General features: G+C 39.0%; 1 non-coding gene across 1 annotated transcript; it reads left to right on the top strand.

Annotated features, from left to right (window-relative positions):
* The first annotated feature begins 10,344 nt into the window (after positions 1-10,344).
* On the top strand, positions 10,345-10,481 carry LOC142454080 (small nucleolar RNA SNORA22). The gene has a single exon (XR_012785609.1). It is a non-coding gene; the product is annotated as a small nucleolar RNA SNORA22 (small nucleolar RNA).
* Positions 10,482-12,033: the final 1,552 nt, after the last annotated feature.

Raw genomic sequence — 12,033 nt, 5'->3', positions numbered from 1 at the left:
AATTTGAATTTCTACAAAATAACCACAGGTATGATTTCTCAATTTACAATAGGATTCAAGAAAATATTTATTTAAATAGCAAACCTCTGTCTGCAGTTCAATTTGTTCGGTTTTCCAACAAATTTATTAGAATTACACTAAATACACAGGCTTCTGTGGAAGTCATGGATAATCACTCAGAGCGTCTGCTTCTCTTTTGCCTCCCTTCCTTCCTCCCTCCCTTCCTTCCTTCCTTCCTTCCTTCCTGGTTTCTGTAACCCAGAGAAATCATGGGTGCCTTTTCACCCTTCATTTAAGTTGCTTAAATATTTCTCTCCCAAGAGAATTGTACCAAAGTCCAAGTAAACATATTTGTTGAAATGCAAATGATGATGCATGGCCTTGTTTACATTCTCTTTCAAACCAGAAATGCCATAAGGCCATCACTGTGAATTCAAAATGAAAATACCATAGTGTATAAGTCGAGTTTTTCAGCACAAAAAAATGTCCTGAAAAACTGGGGTTGGGCTTATACACGGGTCAGTGGTACCCCAGCGAGGTGTAACATCTCGCTGCCCCTCCACCACCACCACCCCCACTGCCCAAGGTAACAGGATGAGCACTGGTTATCTCGCGGGTGATTGCCATTTCTCTGTTGTCCATTCAAAGCCCTGCTGACACTCCAGGCCTCTGAATGTTTGTTTACTCACATCTAACCAATCAGAGCCATCCTATGACGTGTATCTTTGAATAAGCCGTTTAAAGACTGTGCGAAGGATGTGGCATGAATGAATATCATCTGGTCAAGCCCGACTAACAAAAGGAGGAAATCTCATGAAGTCTGACATCGAGTTAATAGCAAAATAGCAAAGTGGGTTCGAGATGCATGGGAAGACATTCCAGAAGACATGGTGTGACGTGCCTTCCAGAAATGTATTATTAGTAATGCTATGGATGGCAGTGAAGACTGCACTTTGTATGAAAATGACAGCAGTGATGGTGATGATGGCGATCTCAGTGAGGACAGCGTCTATGATGACCTCATACCAGCTGAAGCTCTGCATTGGGATACCGATGATGATGAGGAATCCAGTTTTGAAGGATTTTAACTCTTTACATTTTAGCTTGGTTGCTGATTGAGCTCAGGGAATAGAACTCTTAAAGTATCATTGTTGATACCTTATTGTTTTTGTTGAACCTATTTTCCACTTACTGTGCTGGTTTACTAATGTTCAATGACTTGTTGTCCTTTTAGTTATGTTTTTTATTTAAAATAAATATTTAAATACATTACCCCACTGATGTCTCAATTTTTAGTAATTTTATTTTCATTTGTTTTGATTATTGAAACTCACCAAAAGCTTCTGCATTTTCCACCCTAGGCTTGTACTCGAGTCAATCAGTTTTTCTGGTTTCCCAGGTAATAATTAGTTACCTCGGCTTATACTCGGGTCGGCTTATATTTGATTATATACAGTAGGTAAGGAGAGCCAACATGAAAGATAAAAGAGCAGGAATTTTCTAGATCAAATATTGTGTTTGAAATTCTCAAATTAGATCATACTTGTGAGAAAACTTTAATTTATATTTCATGCAGAGATTTCTTCCATGTACAAAGGGCATAGATGTCATCTCATCCAGTTAAGTGCTTAGGGACTTCTCTTCATAAAATTCTAGGGTGAAATTGCTTCACGCATCATTCTGTAAATATTTCACAAACAGCAACTCCACATATAAGACTACTGGCTCTTTTTGTAGGTGTAGGATAATTGCTCATAAATTGAAAACTATAAGGAATGCTTCCTTATTTTACTCTATAATGGCAGTATACACCGAGAGCCAACTTGCTTATAATGTTCCAACACTTTACAAATAAAAAAGGAGACTAAAGAAAGTTCTCAAGATCATAAATATTTAACATCAGGGATATACCTACAGATGTAGAACCTAGGCTTCTGTATTCCCAAATACCAGTAATGTTATATGTCTTTGTTATAACAACAGTTATTCCAATGAAATGTTTAATACTGAGTATTGTTACTAGGCAAAGTAATCAGAAATTAATTGTTTTATTAGGGCTTCACTAGCTGTGCTTCAAATATAGTTCACTATGAAGAGTGTATTAGTTAGCTAACATTTAATTGAATTATTTCCCTTGATGAGGTCAATTTATCTTTGGTACCAAAAGAGAGAAATCATGATACAGGATAAATACAACAATACCCCTTATAAGTACAGCTGTAAAAATCCTCTCAATACATTGCTAACAAACTTTAAAAAATAAAATGAATATGAGAGTCTTTAAAATAGTACGTGTAGGTGACTAAGCAGTAAACAAATGCTTTAAAATAGAAACAGCATGAATAAAAAGACTGTTCATGATAAAGCAAGTAATCAAGATCACTGAACACCTTGTATAAAAATTATTAAATGAAATCTTAAACTGTTATGCAAAGTTTCACCAAAAACAAAATGACCTCTATGTTATAACTTATAGAAATGTGTTAGTCTGGGTACACTAGCGAAACAAATACAGAAACACTCATATGACTATGTGTATAAGGGAGAACTTTATATCAAAGTGTAATTGAATATCAAGAAAACATTATAGCCCAGTTTGGATCAAGTTCATAAATCCTATATTAACCCATATGTCTGAAGCTAGTCTATAAATTCCTCTTCAAACTTACACAACACATGTAATAATGTTGAATACAGGAAGATCCCAGGCCTATGGGTCGTGGAAAGTCTCATGAATCCTGTGGCAGTGGAAGCATCTGCAGGGGTCTAGCTGCCATCAGTGTTGCTCCATGTGGCTTGTCATCAGGAAGGTGAAGTAGAGAGTATGTGTGTCCCCTTCCAGGGAAAAAGACTGGAGTTCCCAGAATCCTTAGGAGAAAACCATGTCCACACAGAAACATCATTAGCTAATACCTGATTGACAGGCTAGACTCTACCCCCGTCCCTCCAATTGACAATAGATTATGTAACTGCCACAAGAATCAATCTTTGTGACATTAGCGTAGACAATATTTTCTTAGGTATAAGACGAAAGCTCAAACACGTACAACAACAAAAAAGAAAAGGTAAATTTGGATTTGCCAATATGAAGACTATTTCACTTCAATAAATTTCAAAACTCACAGAATGGAGAAAATATTTACAAATAAAAAAAGAGACTTGTACCTCGACTATATAAGGAATTTGTATAACACAATGATGATAATTAAATAACCAAATTAAGAAATGGGTAAAGGATCTAAATAGACATTTCTCCAAAGAAGATGTAGAAATGTTCAATGGGCACATGAAATCATATTTAGCATCATTAGTCACTAGAGAAATGTATATCAAATACAGAATCAGATGTTGCTTCAGATACACAATGATCAAAGATGATTGGCAATAATAAGTTGGCAAAGCTGTGGAGAGATCATAACGCTCAAACATCTTGGTGGAAATGTAAAAGGGCTCAACCACTATAGCAAGCAGTGACAGTTCCTCCAAAACTAAATATAGATTTATCAAATGACCCAGACTTGACATTCTCAGGTTCAAAACCAAAATAATTGAAGCACATGTCCATGCAAAACTTTGTACAAATGCTTATCAGGACATTATTCCTAATAGCCAAAAGGAGGAAGCATTCATTTATCAATTGATTGACATAGGATTATGTTGATTATAAAGATATAATATTTATACTTTTATTTTGTTGATTATAAAGAATCAATACTTTTGAATTACGTTGCTGGTGAAGAATATTCAAAGTACTTCCAAAAGAACAAAGGTCTGTCAATTTATAAATGAATAAAAAGAATGCAACATATGCACACAAAATAGAACATTATTCAGCCATAAAGAGAAATGATATACTGACCATGCCACAACTTGAAGAAACCTTGGAAACCTTATGCTAATAGAAAGAAGGCAAACACAAGTGACCACAGAATATGAAATAACCATAATTACCCAATCAATAGAGACAGGATGTAGCTTTGTGATTTCCAAGGAGTGGAAACCCAGGAAAACGGGGAGTAAATCTGCACTAGAAATGTTGAAGTGATGTTTCTTGGAAAACTAAGGTACACCTGACTCAAACCATGGTATTCTCAATCACCTCAGTCAAGTTGGAAGTTATATATGAAAGAGGCAACAAGAATCAATACATTTGAATTATGTTGCTGGTGAAAAATATTCAAAGTACTGCCAAAAGATCAAATGTTATCTTGGAAGACGTATAGCCAGAATGCTAGAAGCAAAGATGACGAGACTTGGTCTCATGCACTTTGGACATGTTAACAGGGGAGACAAGTCGTAGAAAAAGGCATCATGCTCGCTAAGGTAGAGGGAAAGCAAAGAAAATGAAGACTTAGGACCAGACGAACTGACACCAGTGGCTGTAAGGATGGACTCAAATAAGAACATTTTGTAAGGAGAGCAAGACCAGGCAGTGTTTCATTCTGCTGCACATAGGGTCGCTCTGAATTGGAGCTGCCTGGCCAGCACCTAACAAGAACTCCTAATGGGTGTGATAAACAGACATTGTACATAATGAAATATACTGAGTTGTGGTCTTTAAAATGATATATTTTATGATGGGTGAATTAAGAAGAAAAGTTTAAAAGGCAAATTAAAGCCATCAATAGTCCAATAGCCTGCAGGCAAACGCCCATGATATTCTTAAATGTTCCATTCCCATCTCTTTTCCAGGCATGTACATATTTTGATTAAGTCAAGCTTGGTTCTTACGTATATCTTCTCCCCCTTTGGCATTAAGTAGTTATTTTGTGGTTAAATTTAGAACAACATTTCTAGGAATAGTTATTATTTGAAAAAGATGATCTGTGACCACTTCTTTGGTCAAGTACAAAATCGCAGAGCACCAAAATACACTTTCTAGAGGCAAAGTCTTTAAGTTGGAAATGATATTCAAAGGTAGTAAAATTGAGTGTTGAGATTCAGTAAGTATGAAGATATTGTAGGAATAAGGTTCCAGGTGATATTTTTCACAATTTTTTCTTTCTCCCTCAATATTCTTTTCATTCAGAAGTATCTGTTTCTGAGCACCTGTCTATAGGATGGCATTGACAAGTGCTGCAAACAAAGGCTGCATACTGGCTGATGATTAACCACTGGCCCTGACTGGTTTCCAAGTTAATATTGGACAGAAATATTGTGTGTGGAATGATAAAAACCTTGGATACCGCGCATTAACTAGAGTACACTGTGTATTCTAAATGCCCCCCATTTAAGTAGGAAAGTTCAGTAGGCTTTAAGGATGTGGTGTTTCCCTCGTTGCTTATATTTTACTCAGGTTAGAAAAATGCATCATGTTTTTCTAAGTGCTAAAAGGCTCCAGCATTCTTACGATAGCAGAAAAAAATTAGCAATTAAGATATAAAAGTATTATTATCCTTCCTGGACACTTGAATGATTTAAAAGATTTTGGAGGCAAAACTATGACTATATATGAAAATATATAAATAGATATAAATATAAAATAAATATGTAAATAAATTCTATTTATATTATTGGAAAAATATTTCAGAAGATTGTTTAGATAAAATACAATATATTGTGATTTAATAACTTAGAGTAAAATATATTGCTTTATTAGAATATTATATATAATATCATTAATAAGCATTTCTATAACACTTCACTGTTGAAGCACTTTATAATTAATTAATTTTTATAATAATTAATTATCAGGTATAACTTAATAAATAACTTTTTTTTAGAAAAGGTAATTGAGATACTCTTGATTTCATTTCTCAGACTCGCCCAGTGACTCAAGGATATCACTTATTTGAAAATTCTGGTTCTTTTTACTCCCAAGCCTGATTCTAATGTCTCTGGGTTGCAAGTGTTTATAATAAAAGTGCATTTTATGTGCGGCAACTAGTTAGGAAAAAAAATATGTGACCTTTCAAATGATATCGCCATCTTCCATATTAAAAGCTTCAGCCAGTCTCTTAATTCATGCAACCTTTGGAAGCAATAAACACGCTCCTCTGAGAGCGTTCATGTACCTTTGATTGAATCCCTGTTCTCCTGCAACCAGAGTGGGCAGAGTCACCTCCCCCCCCCCCCCCACCAGAGTGCAGTCCCTGGAACCCTGAAGTCCGCTCAGCACAGGGAAGCATTTGCAGCCTCAGGAAGTGAGCTTCCCAGTGCATTTACTGAAGACAGAACTAGTTGGTCTGACTAACAGCTTAATCTTTATCTTTTGATTGCAAACTAAAGAAAACCTTTAGCCTTGCCAACTGCTTCCAAGGAATGTTTCAGAGAAGTTAACAAATACAAAACCTGTACATGGAAGTGTGAAGAGAATTGTTATTATTTGCAGTCAAGAAAAAAAATGCGTCCAAATGGAAAATTTCTATAATTAATGGAATCTGTTTTTAATAAAGAATTTTGCTCCAGACCGGTGAGGAAAGAGTAGAGGGGAAAAAACACCATTTGCTATTTTTAAAATACATCCCATTTTTAATACAAAGACTTTTTAAAATATTGCAATAAATACCAAAGAACTGAAAGCATGGGGAAAAATACAACTGAAGTTTGTTGTATTTAATTGCATATAATTTTCTATTTATTTTGTTGCTGAAACAATATGGTCATAGCATTTCTTCAATATAATTAACAATATCATAAGGGGAGGGTATTGTTTATAGCTCCACAGGGAAAGAGGGACCAGACTTCAACCCAATGCCCCAAGGTGTGAATGCAACATTCTGGTGTGGAATAGGGAACCAGTGGAGTGGTCTGAGGGGCTGGTCCCAGTACCAAATACTAAGTTGATACCTGCCCCTCCCCCCAGAAGAACTTATTTCAAAGGATGGCATTGAATCTGCAGCTACGGGAGAGGGACATATCTGATCGGAGCACATGGGAGCAGATGAAGGGAGAGTAGGAGAGAGTGGATCACATCCTGGCCCACCAGGCCTTGAGGACAATGACCCCAAATAGAGCAGCCAGTCCACAGAGAGGACCACATGGCCAGCCCCACTATGAAACATGACGCCCCTCACTGACCCATGGTCCTGCGGGGGACAGCACCAGAGACACAGTGTGGGAATTGTGCCCGACCTAATCCTGCCACACTGAGGCAAAGAATTGGGGGAGTGCAGCAGAACAGCAAGGGAATAGAGTGGCAAGGTCCCCAGGGAATGCTGAAGGTGGACTTTGGGGTCAGGGTGTGGTGCCCCAACAGACTGGACTGGAAAACACTCCTAAAGGCCAACAAACAATGCTTGAACTAACTACAAGCTTCTCTGTCTTGTTTTTTGTTTTGTTCTTTGTCATTTGTTTGTTGTTGTTTTGTTGTGTATTGTTGCTTGGTTTTGCTCTGTCTTCTTTTTGTGCATGTTATTATCCCCGCAGCTCTGTCTAAATAAGATAGGCTAGATGAACAATCTGGAGGAGAAAACAACAGGACTGACAGTTTCGGGGGCACATGGGATAGGAGGAGGTGGGGGGAAAGGTAGTGGTTTTAACAAACCCAGGGACAAGGGAACAGCAAGTGATCCAAATTGGTGGTGAGGTGGGTGTGGGAGGCCTGGTAGGGCATGATCAAGGATAATGTAATGAAGAGGTATTGCTGAAACCCAGGTGGGGATGGAACATGATCATGGAACAGGAGGGAAGTCAAGGGAAATAGAGGAAAGAGCTTGGAGGCTAAGGGTATTTATAGAGGTCGAGATAAAGACATGCACATATGCAAATATATTTATATATGAGGATGGGGAAATAGATCCATGTGCCTATATTTATAGGTTCAGTATTAAGGTAGCAGAAGGACATGGGGCCTCCACTCAAGTACTCCCTCAATGCAAGAATACTTTCTTCTATTAAATTGGCATTCTATGATGCTCACCCTCCCGACACAACCGCTGAAGACAAAGTGGGTGAATAAGCAATTGTGGTGAAGAAAGCTGATGGTGCCCGGCTATCAAAAGATATAGTGTCTAGGGTCTTAAAAGCTTGAGGGTAAACAAGCGGTCATTTAGCTCAGAAGCAACAAAGCCCACATGGAAGAACACACCAGCCTGTGTGATCATGAGGTGTCGAAGGGACTAGTTATCAGGCATCAAAGAAGAAAAAAATCATATCATTGGGTGCACACCTCCATGATACAATCACTGAGGACAAATGGGTGCATAAGCAAATGTGGTGAAGAAAGCTGATAGTGTCCACGTATCAAAAGGTATAGCATCTGAGTTCTTAAAGGCTTGAAGGTAAACAAGCGGCCATCTAGCTCAGAAGCAACAAAGCCCATGTGGAAGAAGCACACCAGCCTGTGTGATCACGACGTGTTAAAGGGATCAGGTATAAGGCATCATCAGAAAAAAAAATCTCACCATAGTGAATGAGGGGGGCAGTGCAGAGTTGAGTCCCAAAGTCCATTTGTCTGCCACTGGTGATCCCCTCACAGAGGGGTCTAGGGGAGGGGACAGCCAGTCAAGGTGCGATGTAGCAACGATGAAAACTATAACTTCCCTCTAGTTCCTAAATGCTTCCTCTCCCTCTCCCCCCACTGTCTTGATCCGAATTCTAACTTGCAAGTCTGGCTAGACCAGAGGATGTACACTGGTACAGATAAGAATTGGAAACACAGGGAATCCAGGGTGGATGATCCCTTCAGGACCAGTGGTGAGAGTGGCGATACTGGGAGGGTAAAGGGAGTGGGTTCAAAAGAGGGAACTGATTACAAGGATCTACATGTGACCTCCTCCCTGGGGGCCGGACAACAGAAAAGTGGGTGAAGGGAGATGTTGGACGGGCAAGATATGACAAAATAATAATTTATAAGTTAACAAGGGCTCATGAGGGAAGGGGGAGCGGGAGGGAGGGGGAAAATGAAGACCTGATGCCAAGGGCTTAAGTTTTGAGAATGATGAGAGCAATGAATGTACAGATGTACTTTACACAATTGATGCATGTCTGGATTTTGATAAAAGTTGCATGAGCCCCTAATAAAGCGATTTTTTTTTAAAGTGAGGACTTGAAGCATTTGTTAAAGAAGATCCAGGATCGCAGCCTTCCATAGGGATTACAACTCAATGGAAAAAAAGACCAAAATTTTTTACACCTGACCCAACAGATAACATCATAATAAATGGAGAAAAGTTAAAAAAAGAATATAATTTTAAGCTGCTACATAATATGTCAACATATTAATGTGCCATAACTGATTTAAATACCCATTACTGATAAACAGTTAGGCAGATTTTGGTATTTGTTATTATAAATAATATTTCAGTGAACATCTTTGTGGTTCTAAGATAATTTCAGGTTTTGCTTCTTGAGGTAAAACTACCTTTGGTCATTGAAAACAAATGACCTTATATTGCTAATGGTCTTTCTTTCTCTGCATTTATTACAGTTTTCTTTTTATAGTTTATAATAACTGAATTTGAATTGTGAGCCAAGGAATCAACTTTAGTATGGTGTTTTTACTGTCTGCTGCTGACCTTCCATCAATTTCCTGGGTGACAACTATTCTGCCGGGAATCACAGTACAGACACTTTTGTGCTATGAAAATGAACCTTGAACAAGTTCTATCTGGATACCGTACGTAAGAAAGAAGTAGATCACAGGATTCACTTGGCTGTGGTGATTTTCAAAACTACTTGTGTTTTATGGCCATAAAAATCAAAACCCCTCTAAACCAGTAATATCGGATCTACTTTTCAAGATATATTTGTACAAAGAATTGAGCAAAGGCTCTACAAAGGTCTAGAGTTTCCTAAGAGACATTAAAAAATAATGTCTGGTTGGAGCTCAGCTGAAGGACTTCCTTACCCGGGGCATTCATTCTGTCCTTTCTGTTCCGGGCACATTTTAAAATGCGAAGCAAGGCTTAGCATCCTGGAGGTGACTTGGGCCTTAGGATACCTGGCCTTGTAGCCGAGATGGGTAACCGTGTTAGGCTAACTACATTCCTCTCTGACGTCATACCTCATAGAGGAAAAGATTCACACATTGTTCTTGGAGAGGAGTGGAACCTTCAGATAGGTGATTCAGAATCAAGGAATGAAAACAACAATAAACCTTCGAACACAGTGATAATGAACGTAGACGCCTCCAAGTTCTTTGGTTAGAAAAAGAGGAGAAAAGAAAAGCCCCATGCAACCCCATCAGGAAGTCAAAGAAGAGGCAACAGGGTCAGGCCCTGATTGTTAGGCTCACCAATTTCACGTAGTCTTTTTATAGAAACTAGACAAACAACGTGCGTCACTGGGGCAATTTCACCTTCTCAGGGAAGTGGAAGGAAGAGCTCCATGGACCACAAAGTTGATGCAGTTGTGTGTGTGTCCCTCCAATTAACGAAGGCACAATGTAAAGAAATAAATCTATCACATGGCCAACACCCAGGTGTGCTTCGTAATTCCCTTGACCTTGACATCTGTGCCAGAGCATTGCATGGTCTTCCGCTCTGCATTGAAAAAGGTGGATTCATCCCTTCAAATGTATTCAAAAGATCAGCACATCTTAGAAGAAGGAGGAGGAGGAGAAATTTAAATACATTCCAGCAAGGTTTTTAGCCAGGTTACATAGAAAATTGTTCCTAAGCATATAGATATTCCAACTGTTCCAAGAGACATCTATATGAATACAACCCCTTCCCATTTTCTGGCCCAATTTTCCAGGCCAAAGGGCTACATATGTCGCTCTCTGACTCCATCGTCGAGCCATTTATATGAGCTCCAGTACTCCAAAATTCACCTCTCGCTCCTCCTCCTTGCTCCCACTGCAGTCTAATGATGCAGGCATCTATAGAGGAGCAGCGTGAAGAGGAGGTCAGTCCTCTCTGTCCCTCCCTCTAGTCTGTGTTTGTCAACATTTGTCAACTGACAGGAAATATCACAGGTCACCTCTATGTCACTTACTCTGATTTGGTGGGTTCTTATCCTGCCTCCTCCCTCTGCTTTGCCACCTCATGCTATTTTTCAGGATCCTTTCCTGAGTGAGCTGGTGTTCGTAGCACATAACATGAAGCCAGTCATTGCAGTATTTACTTGTGCTCTTAGTCTTATCTGACTAATATATTTCATTTCAAAGATAGTATCTGGCTCAGAGAAGGTTTGGAAGTAGTCCAACTTGCTGTCGCTCTCGCACTTCTTATCCACTGCTTCTCTTTCTTTCTCTAATGGTCCCAACTCTGATGAGTGGAGATTGTTGGGCTTCAGGGACAGGAGGATAGTTGTGTCCAGCAAAGTTCCTGATTCCGAAGTAAAGGGGAAACGCCTGCTTCGCAAAGACTGGAAATACCGTGTCAACACGGAGCAGGGAATGGTCTGGGGTCCCTCAGAGCTACATTAGAGCTTTGATCACACTCTTCACTTTGGTATCAGCTACTTTCTTTTTTAATGTGCTTAATATCACCTACCAGGTGGAACTTCTAGAAATAACAAATAAATGACAGTATGTGAAATGACTGGCAGTTTGTAGATGATCAGTCACGGATCAATTTCCTCCCTTGTTCTATCAGTTTACATGTTCTGTCCTGCATGACCCTCTTTCACTGTGCCTCTGACACACGGACAAAACTTAGTACAGAGTGGTTGATGGTCTACCCTGAAGTTGGTGGCAGACTATGGGGTGAGATCTCTTTTGTGACAAGCCCCAATTCTTGCTATGCAAAGGGACTTTCTTAGAAGTCCAGAATTCCCCTGAGGGGCAACAAGCTTGATACAGGTAAAATGAATGTTATTAGTATGCTTTTTGCTAGCTTTATTGTTAGATAAAAAGTCAGTTTTGGATCACGGGCCCCCCATATGGCACTGGGGAACTGCCCCAGTAGGGTTTTCTCTGCTATAATCTTTCCAGAAGATCACCAGTCCTTTCCCCTAAGGGACAGCAGGGGGGCTTGGGAGGGTGGAATGATCAACATTTTAGATAATCAGTCACGTGCTTAACCATTGCACCACAAGGACTGTGTGTGTGTGTGTGTAGGAACTTTGTATAGCAAGTACATATTTCCATCAGGTAGATTTTTGCAAATTTCTGGTTCTAGTTCAGGACTTCCTGTATCATATAATCTT

The sequence above is a fragment of the Tenrec ecaudatus genome, chromosome 7, assembly GCF_050624435.1.
Source record: "Tenrec ecaudatus isolate mTenEca1 chromosome 7, mTenEca1.hap1, whole genome shotgun sequence".
NCBI classification, from domain to species: Eukaryota; Metazoa; Chordata; class Mammalia; order Afrosoricida; family Tenrecidae; genus Tenrec; species Tenrec ecaudatus.
This window is presented reverse-complemented; position numbering and strand designations above follow the sequence as displayed.